The sequence below is a fragment of the Tachysurus fulvidraco genome, chromosome 19 (genome assembly GCF_022655615.1).
Source record: "Tachysurus fulvidraco isolate hzauxx_2018 chromosome 19, HZAU_PFXX_2.0, whole genome shotgun sequence".
Lineage (NCBI taxonomy): Eukaryota > Metazoa > Chordata > Actinopteri > Siluriformes > Bagridae > Tachysurus > Tachysurus fulvidraco.
Window position 1 is genome coordinate 2,689,059 of NC_062536.1, and position 21,011 is coordinate 2,710,069.

The 21,011-nt window shown below is 37.9% G+C and overlaps 1 long non-coding RNA gene and 1 pseudogene across 2 annotated transcripts; one reads left to right on the forward strand and one right to left on the reverse strand.

The window, feature by feature from the left end:
- Positions 1 to 321: 321 nt before the first annotated feature.
- On the forward strand, positions 322 to 17,123 carry LOC125139561. 2 transcript variants are annotated; one of them, XR_007138593.1, is made up of 4 exons: positions 322 to 485; positions 9,253 to 9,456; positions 10,809 to 10,944; positions 16,625 to 17,123. It is a non-coding gene; the product is annotated as an uncharacterized LOC125139561 (long non-coding RNA). The 2 variants fall into 2 exon arrangements; XR_007138592.1 differs by lacking the exon at positions 322 to 485 and having other exon boundaries at positions 8,805 to 9,456.
- Positions 2,633 to 17,184, reverse strand: LOC113635301 (annotated as a pseudogene).
- Positions 17,185 to 21,011: the final 3,827 nt, after the last annotated feature.

The following is a 21,011-nucleotide window of genomic DNA, read 5'->3' on the forward strand; positions in this document are numbered from 1 at the left end:
TCTGCGCATCCAGTTCACGCAGACACAGGCAAAGAACATACGGCATGTCATATACCGTTGGAATCGTCTGCTTATTGGCTAAACGGCTGTATCGGTCCAGCCCATTTCATTGCTATTGGAAGGAGTAATTGTCAGTCAAAAGCGGGTTCCCAAAAATGATGTCATGCCACGATTGGCTTCCCAGCCGTCTATCTCTGCCATACAAGCGCCGATTGGCTCAAATGAGGGCTTATTTGATTCGTTAGGACCTGGGCTATAAATATGACGTAGGCTTGAATATCCCAATTAGGAGTTAGAGCAGCAAAACCAGATGATGGCGCACTTCTGTTTCCAGTTTTCAGAACACTAACGGAATATTTGCGGCGCGAACAGAGCGTTTTGGATTAAAAGGCTTACAGATTTCAATTCCTTGGACCTGTGTGGATTTTTGTGGATTATTTGTGTTGGAATATATTACCCCAGTGAAGAAAGAGATGCGTCTAAAGGTAAGGGAAAAACCGGTCTAGCGCCACCTAGGTCAGTTTTGTCCAAATTATTTTTCTAATTGTATGAAGGCTGTGAATCATATTATGCTTTGTGTGTGGGCTTAAAAAAATTATTGAGAGTATAAACTTTACTAGGTAAATAGGTTTTTTCGTGTTTTTGATGCTTTAAAGTTGAATTGAAGCTTGTTTCTGGGTCATCCCCTAGTGGCCACTTCTACTTCGACCCGTAAGAGGTTTTTAATATGCCACAGCCCCCAAAATGTACATGTCCACACCGCTGTCTCTATGGAACCGGGCAGGAATCAAGCGCGTCTCCCCTGGAGTTCTTAGTCGAGCTTGACACTTATCAGCCAATCATAAAAAGAGGCTACACAATAGCCAATAAGAAAATAGCACTATTGTATCTGGGTAAGATTTAACGCAACAAATGAAAAAGAAAAAACATTCATTAGAGAGGGTATTTTCAATGGTTGGTTTGAACAAAACCTCAACACAAAACAGCTTGTCTCTGGACGGGACATTGTCCTCAATCATGACCCTAAAAATATCTGGGCTTAAGGCGAACTGTTTTAAATGGGAGCAACATTACAAATAACTATAACTATAATAATATTAACACAAATTTAGGTCTTTAATGATGATGGCCGTTTAATTTCATTACCATCTAAATATTTTCCAACATTTACTGCAAGTTGATGTTGAAAATAAAAATGATTCATGTTTTATATTTCTTTTTGTAAAGTCACAAAATATTAGAAAGTACTGTGGTGTCAGGCAGGAAACACTCCAGTGTGGCTCTGAAAAGGCAAAGATGTTAAACTGGGGGGAGCAGCCGTGCACTGTAAGTAAGTGAAATGTGGTTCAATGAACAGTGCTTTTTAAACTGCATTTTGTGTTGTTACTGTAACGTCACTGGTGCATTTTACGTGCCTATAATTAACTTGTGACACCGGAGTAGGCCTTAGCCCACAGCATGAAGGTCCAATTGAAGGCACTTCGACAACCCCTAACAGTTCATATTTTTTGTGAAGTTTGGCATTCCTGCTTTATATTTCTACAAGACATTTTAAGTACCTTTATGCAATATAATTTTAGTTATGTATCCAGTAATATAGCTATAAGTATACATGTATAAAAATTGTAAATTATATCACAATAATAAACAAATAATAAATCACACAAACAGTAAAATGAACAGGGTTCAGCTCAAGTTCATGTGGATTTTCACCTGCTGTTACAAATAATCCCTCAGGTTTTTATGGGATTGAGGTCCAGGAAATTTTATCCAGGGATCAGGTGTCATTATAAACTCAGTGTAGAATTGTGTTTAGTCTGATTCACTGTACACGATGAACACACACTTCTCACGTCTCTGTGTGTGTTTAATGTGTTAGAACTAAATGAGTGATGTGTTAGAATAGAATAGAATAGAATAGAATGGGGCATAGAAGCCTTTATTATCGCCACATATACATTACAGCACAGTGGAATTCTTTTCTTCACATACCCCAACTATGGAGGTTGGGGTCTGAGTGCAGGGGCAGCTATTATACAGCGCCCCTGGAACAGGGAGGGTTGAGGGCCTTGCTCAAGGGCCCAGTAGTGGCAGCTTGGCTGTGCTGGGCCTTGAACCCCGATCCTCCAATCAACAACCCTAACAATAAACATGTTCTCTATTCTCCATCATGGTAATGCAGGAACACTGGAGTCTTCCTCACACACAGATATTCATTAGAACCTGAATATGAAAGAAAAACATGTGAATTAATCAGCACAAAGTGGACTGTGGTACTTCATGACCAACAGCATGTAATCATCTCTGCTCCAACAGAAACATGATCATCTCCTGTTTATAATGAATCATTCAACATTTCTTCATTCTTACTAACAACTGTGTTCTAACATTTAACTAGAACAAATGAGAACTTCCACAAGTTCTAACAGGGTAATGAGCAGATCTTTACCCATCACATCACTGCTCTTATCCAATCACAGGAACTTTATATAACAAACACTACTGTGTCATTTAGATCTTCTACTACATTTATATTTAAGTGCAGACTTTAAGAACAAACTCAGGTGAATTTTACAGGAAAGACAGAAGACACAATGTTCATTAACAATCACTCATCAACTCGTTGGTGACTTTTTGTAGACTGTCTGAATCCCTGTTTTCTGCCTTCACATGAATTTTACATCAACACACTTTACTGAACACAAAACAGCATTAAAGAGAATCGTTAGAAAAATTCTGATTAAACAGAATATAGTGACATTTTCTAACCTGATAATCTGAAGGTTATTGAAGAGAAATGTGATGTGTATCAATGTGTAATGATAATGAGGGTATACTTTTATTAAAAGGTCATTACTCACCTCAGTGTCTGTAGTTTGTAATGTTTATCATCCTTAAGATCAGACAGCAGCTTCTTTACTGAGTCTCCTAGTTTATTACAGGACAGATTCAGTTCTCTCAGGTGTGAGGGGTTTGATCTCAGAGCTGAAGTCAGAGCAGCACAGCCTTCATCTGAGACACCACAATCCCACAACCTGTATAGAGACACAATGACACACTCATCACTGGTTGTACACAGGGACGTTTCTAGTGTTTAATCACTTTGATCACAGAACACAGTGTGTATTATTGTGGACTGAGTAACACGCACTTTAGAGAACAGGACAACACATAAGACCAGAACTTGGGCTTTTTCTGGACTTTCATACACAACACTGATACATCAGTGTTGCCACTGATCCATATTCACATTTATTTTTCCACTCCATTAAACTGATTCTTACATTTCTATTTGTTACATCTATTCTATGTTTATTCTATTTTCTTTTTTATTATTCTATTTTATTTTATGTTTAAATCACAGACAGTTTAAAAACATTTCACTACGTGTCGTACTGTGTATGGTTGTGTATGTGGGAAATAAAATATTAATGTAAATGTTTTCTGTAACTTTTCTCTGCTTCACATCTCAACAAAATCTCTGTTTTAATCCGAGTTCACATGAACAGATCTTTCTTGAGAAGATCAGACTGTCAGTAATCAGACCTAAAACAGGGTCAGACTCTAATTAGTTTTTGGAGAAGTTGTTAGTTCATTGGTGTATTTTTTAACCCCAGACAGTGAAAGTGTAAATGGTTTATTCAGTATTGACAAGAACAACTGTGACTGTGTTTTATTTATACACAATGTGTTTATCTATTATTACGACCTGGATGAAGATTAGACCATGATTTATCATTAATGTTTTAATATATGATCTTACCATAGTGTCTTCAGTTTACAGTGAGGATTCTCCAGTACAGCAGAGAGATTCTTCTCTCCTGAGTCTCCTAGATTATTATTAGTCAGATCCAGGACTCTCAGGTGTGAGGGGTTTGATCTCAGAGCTGAAGTCAGAGCAGCACAGCCTTCATCTGAGACACCACACTTACACAACCTGTAGAGAGACACAATGACACACTCTTCATCAACAGATTTTTAAACCCTTTATTACAATTACAAAAACATTGTCAGATATATTCAATAAATACTATTGACAGAAACGGAACCAAACCACAAATAAATATTTCTAGTGCATTTCCTCACTTCAAATAGACTAGAACACAATAAATGTTCATGTATTACACTGCAGAAAGGCATGAACCAGTTTAACTCTGTAAACAATATGGACATCCATGGATTTACATTTATATCAGTTTACTTTTGTAGCAGAGATGTTTTTAAATTCTTTTAATATTTCCAACATTAAACCTTTCTCTGATCACTAATTAAAACATCATCATCATCATCTTCATCATCAGGTTATAAACAGGTTTGTGAACTTCAGAATATATCATCAGTACAAATCTGTTCTTAACTTGTTTAAAAGTGTTTCTATTACTAAAGTATACAACACACCAGACAAGACACAACCTTTATAACACCTCTATAAACTTTATAAGGAACCACATAAGTCACCATTAACTTTCAGTAGACTTTCAACATCACTGTACAAAACCTTTATCATGGAAACAAAATCAGGACTAAAACTAAATGCTGTGAACACATTCATAAATAGTTGTGTTCGACTCGGTCAAAAGTCTTTTCTAGGTCTACTGACACTAGACCAAAATCTGGTTAAGTCTCTTACTGATATCTAAAATATCCCAGATAACAGAAATATTATAAAAATTCATCTTCCTGGGACACAATCTGTCTGATCATGATGGATGACTTGTTCTAAGACTTCACTCAGTCTGTTGGCCAAAACCTTGGAGAGTAATTTATAATCTCTGAATAACAAACTCAGCAGTGTCCAGTTTTTAATATCATTTAGGTCAGGTGTAGGTTCCCCTTCAGAGAGGGCTTTTAGTACTGGGGGAATATTGTTCCTCTCTTGTGGTCCTCACTAAAGCTGGATATTGTTCATAGACTTGTGTTTCTAACAAAAACCTTGACAATACAAATGTATAGTACAAATACTGACATGTATAGTGTAGGTTTAGTTCATTCAGCTCTGAAGAAGTAGTAGTCAAGAAGAAGCTTTTATTGTCATTTCAACCATATATAGCTGCCGCAGTACACGGTGAAATGAGACAACGATTCTCCAGGATTGTGGTGCTACATAAAACAAAGTAAAGGCTAAGGACATGTAAGTAGTCTTAGCCACATAAAGTGCAACTGTGCAACCTGGTGCAAACAGTGCAGGACAAGTCAAACAAGACAGACAACACAATGCAGAACAAAAGACAGTACAGACAAAAAGTTACAAGACAATACAAAAAATACAAAAAAGTCAATACACAAAAAACTGTAAACAGAAACAGCTCCGACCAGTGTGAGTACTGTATGGTCAAATAATATTTGACATTAATACTAGAATGAACACAGGTTCTTAGCAGCAGGTCCCTGTCCAGGATCCGTTTGCAGAGGTAGGTGTTCAGTCCCAGCAGGCTCAGCTTCCCAATCAGGTGCTGAGGGATGATTGTATTGAATGCTGAACTAAAGTCTATGAACAGCATTCGTACATAAGTGTCTTTATTGTCCAGGTGGGTGAGGGATAAATGGAGGGCTTTGGCAATGGCATCGTCTCTCTGGAGCGGTTTGGAGGATATACGAACTGTAGGGGGTCCATTGAGGGTGGTAAATGGGACTTGATGTGCCTCATGACGAGCTTCTCATAGCATTTCATAATGATGGGTGTGAGTGCGACGGGACGATGGTCATTGAGGCAGGACACCAATAGCTCCGTATAGCTCACTTAACGCCTCTTTGGCATTAGCACTGGGGGAAATGTAGCGTTATAATGTAAACAGTGGTGAATTCCCATGGTAAATAAAATGGTCTGCATCTAACAGTCACAAACTCCACTGAAGATGAGCAGTAATTAGAAAACAAGTACAGAGTTCTTGCAGCATTCCGTGTTGATGTAAACACACACACCACCACCATGAGTCTTACCGCACAGAGCTGCATTTCTGTCGGTTCTAAGTGAGGTGAGTCCGTCGAGGTGAATGGCGGCATCCGAAACTCTGTCGCTGAGCCACATCTCAGTGAAAACAAACACGCAGCAGTTTCTGATCTACCGCCGTGTAGAGCGTTCGAGTCGTTTGTAGTCCAGTTTATTGTTCAGGGAGCAAACATTGGCTAGTTGAATGGACGGGAGCCGGCCGGCAAGGGTTTGTTTTTAGCCTAGCGTGGACATCCGCCAACTTACCGCACTTCCGCTTCCTCGCGAACCGCTTTCGGTGTCCCCTCTATTGGTCTCCAGTATCCGGTGACACCAACGAATGGAGGCCCGGTCTCCTCAGCAAGCCGAGGTCACAAAGCCTATCCAGTACATCATTGTGCAGGTTGGCTGTTGCACGATTTCTGTACTTTATTAGGTCCTGGGGGTTGTATACATGAACACCATTGTCTCTGGTGTCCATGCACTAGCAATAGTCGGGCTAAAAACCGTAAATAAATCCTTAAAAAAGGTAAATAGCACCGTATTGAATCCAGAGTGGCCGCTGCGTGCAACTGCTGCGCCGACATCTTGTTCTGTTTATAATAGGTTTTACTGATTTGACTGTAAAAAATTCAGAAGTGAAAATAATTGAAATAAAAAAAGCTGATAGCTGACAGATAACTGACTCTTGATGATCATTTTAACCTTCATCATGCAGCCCTTCTGCCCCGATGGAGGGTAAATCCATCTATTCTATATTCTGATAGTGAGAGTTGATCAGAGACTCGTGTGTAATTTTAGTCTCCAAGTTCTTATTCTAATTTTAGTTCTCCAAGCTTTTAAACCCTGCAGCTCACACAGTACATTTAGTTTGTGTCCCAGCTCCAGTTTGTGTGATTAGTTCCAGTGTTTTAGTAAATTTCACAGTAATTTCAGACACATTGCAGTTACCTCAGAGTCTGTGAGAAATCATCAGTGTGCAGTGAAAAGAAACAATCTTTCTCCTCAGGACATTGATGATGAACCTAAAACTTCTGCTTCAGTCTCACTATTAGAGAATGTGTCTTACTGAGGAGAAGGTCATGTGATGCTCAGAGAGATGATCTTACGACAGTGTCTCCAGTTTACAGTGAGGATTCTCCAGTACAGCAGAGAGACTCTTCACTCCTGAGTCTCCTAATTTATTATAGGACAGATCCAGGTCTCTCAGGTGTGAGGGGTTTGATCTCAGAGCTGAAGTCAGAGTAGCACAGTCTTCATCCGAGACACCACACTTACACAACCAGTAGAGAGACACATTGACACACTCATCATCAACAGATTTTTAATATATATAGTGTAATTAACCGGGGGACACGGTGGCTTAGTGGTTAGCACGTTCGCCTCACACCTTCGTGCCTCGGGGGTTTCCTCCGGGTACTCCGGTTTCCTCCCCCGGTCCAAAGACATGCATGGTAGGCTGATTTTATCTCCGGAAAATTGTCCCTAGTGTCTGATTGCGTGAGTGAATGGGAGAGTGTGTGTGTGCCCTGCGATGGGTTGGCACTCCATCCAGGGTGTATCCTGCCTTGATGCCCGATGACGCCTGAGATAGACACAGGCTCCCAGTGACCCGAGGTTCGGATAAGCAGTAGAAAATGAGTGTGAGTGAGTGAGTAAGTATAATTAACACTGAAATCATTACAGTCATATTGGCTATGATGTTAAATCATGAAGGAAAATCTAACTCATGATATTAGATACATTATTGTTTTAAAATAACTGAGAAATCAAGCAAATTGTGTTAGCTGTCTATTTATTTTCAGTCTATAAGGAGATCCATTATATTTGTCTTATTATTATTTAGTTTGGTGATTTTTAAAATAAATAAATAAATAAATAAATAAATAAATAAATAAATAAAAGTGATTTTAACAGAATAGTCAGAATGAACCACCACCACATCATATATTATTAAATAAATGCATTGAGTGTTTTAATTGGAGTTAAAATGACTTTGTGTTGGTGTTGCCCCATGTACTCCTAAACCAACTGCAGTTCTGTTCTTCAGCTCTCAGATGAGTCCAATCTCCACTCTGACACTGTTCTCCAGTGTAAACACAAACTGTAACACATTTCATCTTATTATATCCTCTGATTACAGTGTAGGAGTTTCAGGGGTAAAGACACAGTGTGGTGTCTGTTTCAGAGAAGATAAACTCTTTATTAAACTAGTCTGTTACACGACTAAACACCACACAGAAATGTTACTGAGCAACGTCACTCAATGAAGCTTCTTAAAGCAGCAGCTCCTAGTGAGTGACAACTGGGGTTTATTAATAATTCTAACATTATAACAGAGTTTATGTAGGTGGGCCAGGACTCCAAATGGGTGGGACCAGGACCCTGGAGCTTCACCTGTTATATTATTATATTATTTACAATTATTGATATTAAGTTTTTCTTGAGCTGCAAAAGTTTTGCTGGTGTTAAAATTAATGACTCAGGAGTTTTATAAATGTTCTCTTATTTACTCATTTATTTATATCTTTACTACATGAGTGATTCTGAAGAGAAATCATTATCACTTAATGACTAATCTATTTGTTCTGAATGTTGTAGTGTTACAGAACATTTCAGGTGAAAAACAACACTGTATATAACTGCTGCTTTTAGTGAGTTATTGTGACTCTCAGAGAGATGATCTTACCTCAGTGTCTCCACTTTACAGTGAGGATTCTCCAGTCCAGCAGAGAGAATTTTCACTCGAGTCTCCTAGTTTATTATCAGACAGATGCAGTGTTTTCACAGTCAGATGAAGTTCTCTCAGATTGGAGGTTTCTGATCTGAGCGCTGAGACCAGAGATGACCAACTTTTTACTCCAAGTGAATCACAGCTGATACTAAAGGGAATAAAATAAAACATAATGAACTCACACTAATGATCAAACACGTCCTCAAAGCTTTCACTGAACCTTCTCATTTTTATAAATACTGAAAGTACAAACACCAGTTAGACAATATGGTTAAAGTGACACTGCAGTCCACATCTACATCTAAAATGGGTAAAGTTAGTATTTAACTACAGCTAACTAGCTAGCATATAGTGTAGAGTTTCCCCTGTCCTGTATAATATGAGATTGTCCTGTACTGAAAAAGACAAAGATCTCACATTAAACATTACAGAATGTAACACTGACATTCAAACAATAATTCAACATCGTAGAAGAGGAAATTGACCAAATGTGTATGATGTATGTAATGAAAACTAGTGAACTAGTGATCACTCAGACAGTAAAACCATGTGCTCTTGAAACTTGTTTTCTTTTACTTCTTATTTATAGGTCATGAGCAGCGGACTATGGCTAGAAATTCAAGAAGTGATGTGACCTTAACAAACGATCGAATCCGGATTAATTATTATAGGAACAAATTCACTTTAAAACAACATCTTTAACACATTAATTGGAAAGGGGTGGAAAGGTTCCAGGAAATTTTTGGAAACTTTCCACGGCATGCACGGGATGTCCAGCAGACATGCATGCAAGGTAATACAAATTTTAAAAATGACGTCTTGACTGAATTAATTGTAAGTTAGAACTTTGATTCTTTCATTCAGTAACACAAAAGCATAATAAAAATTATTATGCTTGTAATAAACATAATAAACTTAATAATTGTAATAAACATATTTACCTATGATTGCTGTAATCTAGTCTAATTAGTAAGGTAGTTATTAAGTTTAGGTATTGGGTACAATTAATAATGTAGAAAAAGGTAACGCAGAATAAGGCATTAATATATCACCACTGTCGGGCGGAATCCTTGTATCTCCAAAACCATAATTTTTCAGGAAATGAAAAAAAAACCCACTGTATCTTATCTGCAATGCACAGGGTTTAGTCCACGTTGCAGTGGATTGTCTTGCGCTAAATTCCTGTCTTCAGACGAACACCAGAACTAGCGGGGGTCAAGATTTTTTTTTTCTTTGAGCCCAGTGTTTTGAAGACATTTACCTCAGAAGACGTGTTGATTCATTGCGACTCTTAATCTTGAGGATAAGCTGCGAAGCTCTCCCGCGGAGTGAAGAAGAAGTGGACAGTTGAAGTGTCCAATGTAGTTAAGAGATTTGCGCTCAAGCTATTTTCAAGTCTTTAGATTGGTTAATAACTTGTAAAAATAACAGACCCACGTGGGGACTGACCAATAGCATCGATATGTGAAAAAATATGAAATTGACAAAATTTGGACATAGGAGGCTTCCGCCGAACAGCAAAGATGTGCTTAATAAGTAATAATAAATAGCCAATATTCTATTAATATTCATGCTAATAAGCAAGTAGTTAAATGACCTAAAATAAAGTGTTACTGTGCATTTTACGGAAGAGGGGGTGTGGCCTCAATGGCCCTCCAGTAAGCAGCGTGCTGTATGCAAGTGACCGAGGAACGCAGGGTACAAATTCAACATAAATTGCATTAAATCTTGTTGTTCTAAACAAAATTTTGCTGCAAGATTATTTTAAACTACATTTAAGTTCCTTGTTATAGGCAACTCTGCATTTTTTTTTTAAATTCCCAGATTTTTACATATACTCCCATTAATTCCCATGGAAAGTTTCTAGCCTTGAAAATTTTACAGAATTTTACAACCCTAATTTTTACTAGTAAATCTGTTCTCTATTACTTTAAGGTTTTACTTAAGTATAACAAAACAATACTATCTCTTGGTACAATTATTAATAAACATGGTATTACCTTCCACTGTTACGCTGATGACACACAGCTATATGTTTCAGCTCAGTCAGATGTGAGATACCAATTTAATAAGACTGAAGATTGTGTGAAGGACATCAGACAGTGGACACTTACTAACTTCCTCCTGTTTAACTCTGACACACAGAAGTTCTTGTACCAGGACCACAGACAGCCAGAAGTAAGCTTTCTGATTACAGAGTAACTCTGGATGGTCTTTCTATTACATCATGTGCAGCAGTAAAAGACCTCGGTTTCATCCGACTTTTTCAAAATTCTCAAAGGTTCTCCTTAAAAGTTTAAAATCTACCCTGTCCAAGTCCAACAGCCTCTCACTTTATATTGGTGCTTCCTCCTGCCTCTAGAGTCTTCCTTCTCTGCCTCTAATTATTATTATTATTATTATTATTATTATTATTATTATTATTATTATTATTATTATTATTATTATATCTAATGAGTAGAAGTCATTGCATAGTCAGCTTTCTATGAAAGACCATTTCCACATCACAAATAAAACCTAATAATAAAGAAAACCTTTTGGGGATTAGAATTTGTCATTACTGCAGTAAACATGGTTCTTTATGTCTGGTACACAGGTGTGTTTAATATACATCAAACATCCAACATAAAACCTGCATTAAATTCATCATTATTTTAAGGTAAAGATAAGTCACAACTACAAATATTAAAAACTCCCTCAAATGTAATCACCTGCTTCTACATGTTTAATAGCTGCCCTTCAGTATCATTCATTTATTAATGCAGTTTTTATTCCCTAATTTATCTATTTACATGAACTCCACTCTGTATCACCTTCAGGTCAGAACATCCCAAAGTCCATATTAGAGTGTGTTCAGTTTCTCTCTAACACTGTAACAGTAGAACAGTTATATTCACATTTACTTACATTGCTTTACTGGATGCTTCAATCACAGGCATCATCTTCAGAACAACATCTTCTGTTATCTTATCTGTACTGAAATATTTACTCAGGTCAAACTCATCCAGCTCCTGTGCTGATGTCAGTAACACAAACACCAGAGCAGACCACTGTGAAGAAGAAAGTTTACTTTGTTTTCCAGATTTCAGGTAGTTTTGGATTTCCTCCACTAGAGAATTATCACCCAGTTCATTCAGACAGTGGAACAGATTGATGGATTTCTCTGTAGGAAGACGTTCACTTATCTTCTTGTTAATGTACTGAACTGTTTCCTTTATGCTCTGGGAGCTACTTCCTGTCTGTGTTACTAAAACATGTAAGAGTTTATGATTGGACTCCAGTTAGAGACCCAGAAGAAAGCGAAGGAAAAGATCCAGATGTCCAGTCTGACTTTCTAAAGTCTGATCTACAGCAATCTTGTGTACAACTGAGATTGTATTTTCTTTCATCCAACATTTATCATCTTGATTCTGTTTAAGAACATTTCTCTTCTCCTTCATGAAGGTCAGGTGCACATACAGAGCTGCGAGATGCTCCTGAATGCTCAGATGAACAAAGCAGTACACTTTACTGTGGTGAAGCCCAAACTCCTCTCTGAAGATCTGAGTACACACACCTGAGTACACTGCTGCTTCTCTCACATCAATACCACACTCTCTCAGGTCTTCATCATAGAAGATCAGGTTCCCTTTCTTCAGCTGATGAAAAGCCAGTTGTCCCAGTTTAAGAAGCATTTCTTCATCACTCTCCTGCTTCTTTGAGTATTTTTCTCTGATGATGTTTGTCTGAATGATGAGGAAGTGTGTGTACATTTGAGTCAGAGTCTTGGGGATCTCTCCACTCTCTGCTTCACCCAACATTCTCTCTAGAACCGTGGCTGAAATCCAGCAGAAGACTGGGATGTGACACATGATGTAGAGGCTTCTTAATGACTTCAGGTGTGTGATGATGTTATTGGCCAGGCTCTGATCACTGATCCTCTTCCTGAAGTACTCCTCCTTCTGTGGGTCATTGAACCCTCGTACCTCTGTGACTCGATCCACACACTCAGAGGGGATTTGATCAGCTGCTGCAGGTCTGGAGGTGATCCAGATGAGAGCAGAGGGAAGCAGATTCCCTTTGATCAGGTTTATCAGCAGCACAGGCACTGATGCTGATTCAGTTACATCACACACTCTCACTGTGTTCTGGAAATCTAGAGGAAAACGACACTCGTCCAATACGTCAAAAATGAACAGAACCTTTTCCAAACTGAACATTTCTGTTTCTTTTGTTTCCTTAAAAAAGACATGAAGGAGCTCCAACAGACTCAGTTTCTGGTCCTTCATCAAGTTCAGCTCTCTGAAAGGAAGTGGAAATATGAGGTGGACGTCCTGATTTACTTTCCCTTCAGCCCAGTCCAGAATGAACTTCTGCACAGAGACGGTTTTTCCGAAGCCAGCGACTCCTTTTGTCAGCACAGATCTGATGGGTTTGTCTTGTTCAGATAAAGGCTTAAAGATGTCATTGCATTTGATTGGTGTTTCCTTTGTTGTTCTTCTCCTGGATGCTGCCTCGATCTGCCTCACCTCATGTTCATTACTTGACTTCTTCAGGTTTATTACCACTCCATTCAAACACTGAAACTTTTTCATCAGATTTAATTTGAACTTTTTCTGGAATTCATATCCAGCAGCAGATTCTGAGTCGTGCCTGTAAAGCAGGAGAATGAGATTTGGGCTTCAATTATTAGACTTTATGATCACTTTTTTTGACTGTTTACAACAGATAGATCTTTATGGTGTTCTTAGTATGTGTTTGCATTTATCTACTTTTTTATATTAGAATTCAATAACCTTTTCTATAATCGAATCATTTTTGTCAGTCATAGTTATGTTGGTTTCGATCTTACCATGTTTCTTTGATGTTTGTTTCTCTTTTGTCTTCTGCCTTTTGTAGAAAACTATACAAAAAATGTAGCTGTTAATTTTCTTCACATAAAAACTGCAGTCTAAACTTTAGCCTTAGCTTTAGACATTAAAGGTGGGGTCTCCGATTTTTGAGAAATGCTTCAGAAAACTGAGTGAGCCAAATAATAAACAACAAAAACAAACAAACTAACAAAAAAAAAAAAACGTGTAGCCAATGAGCAGGAAGGGGTGGGTCTTGTCAATATGGGTGGAGAGAGGGTTCAGTGCACATATGTGACATTAGTAGAAAGCAGTTTTAACATTGACATGGAGGATAAAAACAAAGAAAGAAAGAGAAGAAAGACTTACGATAAGCAAGAAGTAGGACGTGTTAATATAGGATCAGCTTTCCAGCGCTGGAGAGAACTGAAGGAGCTTGAAGTTGGCCACATATTCACAGGTTGGAGTTTCCCGAGTCAATAACTCCTGAGGTGGGGCACGGTGCCTTAGTGGTTAGCATGATCGCCTCACACCACCAGGGTCGGGGTTCGATTCCCGCCACCGCCTTGTGTGTGTGAAGTTTGCATGTTCTCCCCGTGCCTCAGGGGTTTCCTCCGGGTACCCTGGTTTCCTCCCCCGGTCCAAAGACATGCATGGTATCTCTGGAAAATTGTCCGTAGTGTGTGATTGCATGAGTGTGTGTGTGTGCCCTGCGATGGGTTGGCACTCTGTCCAGGGTGTATCCTGCCTTGATGCCCGAGATAGGCACAGGCTCCCCGTGACCCGAGGTAGTTCAGATAAGCGGTAGAAAATGAATGAATGAATGAATAACTCCTGAGCTAAACGCTGTTACTACACAAATAATACCTCTTTTCTATCGTAGTAATGTAGAGAGGCAGCTACAACCGCGTTTTGTATAGTAACAGCATTTAGCTCAGGAGTTATTGACTCGGGAAACTCCGACCTGTGAATATGTGGCCGACTTTACTTTAGACGCCGAGGCGCTTTTTTCCTTCTCGATAGGCGAGTAACGTTGGTTTTGCTTTGTTACACAGAACTAATATATGCCTTTGTCCTTTACATGATTATGCTTGTGTGTCATTTTTGCTTGTTTGTTTATCTGCAATCGTATTGTTCTTCCCTTCAGCTTGTAATGAGGAGTCCTAAGGCTGATGATCCATTTGCAGCTTTTAATAACGATCTCGCAAACAAACAGACAGGGTCAGGACCGGCAAACACAACAACGTAGGGCAGGCAGAAATCAAAAACGGAGAGACAGGCAGAAGGTCAGGGCAGGCCAGCAGACAATCAGAAAACCAGAATACAGAAACTAGATCAGAAACCGGAACTAGAAACATACGAGAAATACTCAGAATGAATGCTATGACAGATCGAGACTTCGCACTGGAGTCAAGTTCATATATATAGGAAATGGCTGATAGGAAACAGGTGGCGGAGCAATCAGTCTCCGTGATGGATGATGGGAGGTGTAGTCTGGAAGTGACTAGTATACCGGAGATGCTTCCCTATGTTGACGTTCAGGAGGCGAGGCAGGTGCACCGACCGTGACACAGCTATGATAAAGACACATTTTTTTCCATTATTTGCCTGGGTTACGTATGTATGTGTGGGCGGAGCTATCAGTACAGGGGTGGGACCCATTTGGGTTAGGGAAGTGTTTGTTTTGGTGATTTCAAATATCAACTTTGGCTTTCAAAAATCGGAGACCCCACCATAAACAATATACCATGTAACTAAGGAACATTACTGTATGAAACTACGGAAACTCTGGTCCTATATTCATTTTAGTTATTCTAGATTTATTTATCTATGATGGATCTTGCTGAATACATCACTCTAAATGAACAGGTAATGTATTTTAAACATCCCACTTTAAGGGCAATTTATGTTCACTAATCCACCTTCTGGCATGTGTTTGGGAGGTGGGAAACAGTAACATGTAAAATGCCACACCTACAACCACTGTAGACCCTGGAGCTATAGGCAACAAACATTTTTAATGAAATATTTTATTTATTTAATAATAAAAGAACACTATCATATAATTAGGGTTGGGAACCGAGAACCGGAACCACGCAGAATATTTAAGTTACGGTTCCAAACGCGGTTCCGATGCGATGATGGGCAAAGCGCTGGGAGCGGTCACTTTAAATAGCCATGACTTACCTCATGAATATTAATTGTTTACACTGTTTAACGTCACGCAACCAAATTAACGCAGCTTACCACAGAAATCAGTCACTCGCGCTGCTGTGCTGAGGTACGCTTTGTGTTAAACATGTCTAATAAAAGTCTAAAGTGTGGATTCATTTCCAAAGCTACAACAATGAAGCATATCTACTCCCTCTGAGAGGGTTTTCTCCACAGCTGGAGATACAATAAGCCAGGAAAGGTCTCGTCTTCTCCCAGAGAAAGCAGACGTTATTTTTTCTTCAGAAAAATTGCTAAATGTTTTGCTAAGTATGTTAAATTTGATGTTGGATTTATTTCAATTTAAATTGATATGAATTGAAATGCTTTGTTTAAAATATTTAAAGAGAGATTAATAAACACAAATGGAATTGTTTAAGTATTGTGCATTATTTTTCACATTTCTTTTATTATGGAATCGGAATCAGAACCGGGAATCGTAAGGTAGAAATGGAACAGGAAAATTTATTTTGATACCCAAACCTTCATATAATATATTGAAACTAATATAGTATAATATAAATATCATAAGTATCAAAATTGGTGCTAAAGACTGTGTAGCATGCCCTTTAAAGCAACACTGCACACAAAATAATCATTTTGTCCACTTAATGTTTTAAATGTTTTAAACAACAACCTGGAACTTGCAGCGATCACACAGCAGCTCTGTAGATTTCGTGATTAAATTCTGCTGTAACTCTAGAAGATTCTAATGGCTTGGTATCCTGTCACTGGCTAAATGATGCTGTGTTGGCCAACTGCATTACAAAACATTTCAAACCAAGTGGCATTTATTTTAAAGTAGCTACAAGCAGAAGCAAAACATTTTTTTTTAATATGCGCTTTAAATAAGACATAAAAAACATGAGATTTTTTGTATTCGGGTTTCCATCCTGTTTATTAATTTATTTCCCTTTTAAGTGTGACTTTAGCAGTGACATCAACAGTGAGGAGGTTACCTGTGTAGAAGAGAGGACTCTTCATCTTTAAACTTTGGAGGAACCCCCACAGACTGTTCGCTCTTCATGGAGATACAGCTGGGTGTTGGTGATTCTGATCTCTTTCCCTGGAGATTACTGCACATTATACACAGTCCTTTAGTCATTTATATTTTGATTCTTTACTGTTTTTCTTAATTTCTTAATCTCTTCTTAATTTAACGAAGTCTGATTTTAATTACAATGAAAAGAATCTGACATTTTTGTGATGACTGTTACATTTTTATTACTATTAAATTTTTTTATTATTATTACTACTTTTTAAAACTTTAATTTTAAGCTAATATTTTCATATGTACAAACTAAATAATTCAGACAAATATTTAATGGCGTGAATACAAGAACATTGCAGGTTACCAGTTGTTTGAGGGTGGGGAAACGTTATCTGTGTCCAGATAAGGAGTCTGCATCTTTGAATATTAGTAAGTTTGCATAAACACAAAGCTGAGTCCTGTAGAGTCTGATCTCTTCTGATGGAATGGGTCACACTCCTAGAAAACAATATTATGCAATCCTCAGAAATACTGCTTCTTTTGCTTAACAAAATCATGTGTTGACAGTATTGAGTGATGAGTGAACAGTCTAAACACAGTTACTGGCCTCTCACATTCTCATCTCCAATTCATTCATTCATTCATTCATTCATTCATTCATTCTCAGACTAATCGAGTAATAACACACAAAAATGACTAGGCATTTTGCATTCAGCTGAATAGGTATTTCTGTGTTTGGAATGCTTTTACAGAGTTAGTCTGGAGCCCTGCTTAAGTCCATACAACAACCCATCTTTACAATGTACCTTAAGTACCCTGTTCAATAACTCAACAAAATAGATACAGCATTATCTTACACATACAGCCCATGTGCTTCAACCTTCATGATAAATGCTGTAATCTGGCCAACTGAATCAATTTTAATCTGTTTTTATTAAAATCATCTTAGGCACAAAACTGAAAAGAAATATTTGAAGAGAAAAAAGCTTGTCTCTTGGATTTCTACTGCATGTGGTTCTGATCTTACACATGGCTAGGTTTGCTGATAAAAAATAAGTCTGCTAAAAATCAAGCAGTTTCTTGTATCTCATAATGACAGATGATTTAACAAGTTTCACTGTAATTTAATTTGATTTTGTATCAAGAAAAAGCAACACATAGATTGTCATGGAGACCTCTGACCCTTCCTTACACTACAAAAGAACATTTTAAAATTAATTGTATTAATACATTGCTTAGAGCAATATTGTGTAACAATTGTGTATTCATTCACATTTTAAACAAATCATGTAAACAATATATGAAGTACTGCACACCACATGAGGGTAAAGCCTTATACCATATATAAATACTACACATTATTGCATGTTTTTATAAGAGTACAGCTTATGCAGTACAGGGTTGTTCATAAGTGATGCTTAAATGTATGAATATGTCAAATAAATAAAAACAAAGTTCTAATTCTGTAAAGTAACACTTTCCTGGCTAGCAAAAAAAAAAAAAAGACATGTTCTGGGAACGGTCTGAGAACCAAACAGTATTAGCTGGGCCAGATCTGACCCATCTGAGCACCATCTCATCTGCTGAGAAGGAGACTGATGGGAGAAAACCTCTAAAATGAAACCGTTAGAAGTTGCTGGTTTCCTCGTGTGTTCGGTTTGTTCAGTTTCCGGTAAGTTTAAGTTACTTTTACATTTTGGATCTGTGATTTCTGATAATAATAATAAAATATATATATATATATATATATATATATATATATATATATATATATATATATATATATATATATATATATAAACTGACCCAAACAAATTAAGTTCCTGTTTTATTTTGAACGTATCCCTATAACAAACGTACACAAACTCAGCTTTAACCTCTTATGGACCTCCGCCTGTATGCATTGCCCAACAAAAAGTGGTACAGCTCCCACATACTTTAACACACAGGGGTTTCTCTAGGATTCTCTAGTTTCAGCTTGATTCTAGGCCTTACTGGCATAAAGTTACTGGGGTTTGAATGCAGATTTTCCTGTCCGCCTGGGTTGTTTTTCTGATAAACTGATTAATCTTATTTTTCTATTTTTATATGTTAGGGACCAAATAACAACTGAGGGTCATAGCCACATGTCTTGGCTTTCACCAAAAAAAATTTCAAGTCAAAAGACCCAAAAATGGCTTCAATAAAAATATTTTTCTACGGCCCTGGTCGTCGGGTGCAGTGTTTTTGTGTACTTGTTTACTATATAACTTTGAAATAAAAGGCTGCAGGCTCAGTCTGAAAGGCCATAAACAAGCCTAGACTCTCTCTCTATCACTCTGGTGTGAAAACAGGCCTGTAACTTGACACCCTGAGCTGTGAGAGGGACAAAAGGTCAGGGATTACGCAAGAATTCTTCTGCGCATCCAGTTCACGCAGACACAGTCAAAGAACATACTGCATGTCGCATACCGTTGGAATCGTCTGCTTATTGGCTAAACGGCTGTATAGGTCCCGGCCCATTTCATTGCTATTGGAAGGAGTAATTGCCAGTCAAAGGCGGGTTCCCAAAAATGAGGTCATGCCATCATTGGCTTCCCAGCCGTCTATCTCTGCCATACAAGCGCCGATTGGCTCAAATGAGGGCTTATTTGATTCGTTAGGACCTGGGCTATAAATATGACGTAGACGTTGAATTTTTGAATATCCCAATTAGGAGTTAGAGCAGCAAAACGAGATGATGGCGCACTTCTGTTTCCAGTTTTCAGAACACTAACGGAATATTTGCGGCGCGACCAGAGCGTTTTGGATTAAAAGGTTTACAGATTTCAATTCCTTGGACCTGTGTGGATTTTTGTGGATTATTTGTGTTGGAATATATTACCCCAGTGAAGAAAGAGACGCGTCTAAAGGTAAGGGAAAAACCGGTGTGACACCGAAATCTGTGACCTATCGTATGTTGTGACCTTAGAGGGCGCTGTTGCTAAAATGCAGCTTAAAATAGGTCGTCTAGAGAAGTTCGCAACGTAAACAGCGTAAATGCAAAATCTTGCGTAAATCTTTGTTGCGAGAACGCGCCAAGCGCCGTGCACATTACATTCAACGCGCGTGCCGTCGTGCTGCAAAGAAACAGTTGCATGCGCTTTGAACTAAAGACTCATTTACAGTACTTAAAAAAACAAAGTTACTCAAATGCTTTTGCATTCTGTTTTCATGACTGCTTTTTTTTTTTAACTACCCTGAAAGTCATTTATTAATTAAGGCTAAAAAAAAATTTTGTCAGATGCTGATGCTTTAGACTGTTAATTATATATATTAATTATAATTAAATAATTAATTATATAAATTAAATATATAACAACAATAAGATTATTATTATTATTATTATTATTATTATTATTATTATTATTATTATTATTATTATTCCAAATTTGAATTAAACAAATTTTAATACATTCAAATTATTGTTATCCAGTAATACAGTGCAGAATAAAATACTGGAATTCGTTATTGTTCTCCAAAAAGGATTTAGGTCTCATGTCAACAGAAACAAACTTACAGCACGGTCACAAAATATGATAAGGCATTACAGGTTATCAGAATCCGTTACCTCCCTCTATTTCACACCAAATTGAATTGAATGTTCTCCATATTCACTCTGGTGATGCCTAACACCCTCTACAGTATATCCTGAAAAGGATTTGGGTCTCATGTCAACAGAAACAAACTTACAGCACGGTCACAAAATATGATAAGGTGCTATTACAGGTTATCAGAATCCGTTACCTCCCTCTATTTCACACCAAATTGAATTGAATGTTCTCAGGGCTATCAAGTGTCACACATTGATCATGACAGTCACTCATTTCAGTCTTTTGTCACACTCTCCCACCAAACATTGTCACGCTCTCCCGCCAAACAAAACTTTTTGACCATTTATCATATATTTTATATGCCGCAGCGCCCAAAATGTATCTGTCCGCACCGCTGTCTCTATGGAACTGGGCAGGAATCAAGCGCGTCTCCCCTGGAGTTCTTAGTCGAGCCTGACACTTATCAGCCAATCAAAAAAAGAGGCTACACAGTAGCTAATCAATAAATAGCACTATTGTATCTGGGTAAGATTTAACGCAATAAACTATGAAAAAAAAAAACATTCATTAGTGAGGGTATTTTCGATGGTCGGTTTGAACAAAACATCAACACAAAACAGCTTGTCTCTGGACGGGACATTGTCCTCAATCATGACCCTAAAAATGGCTGGGCTTGTGCTGAACTGTTTTATATGGGAGCAACATCACACACACACACACACACACACACAAATTAATAAATGGA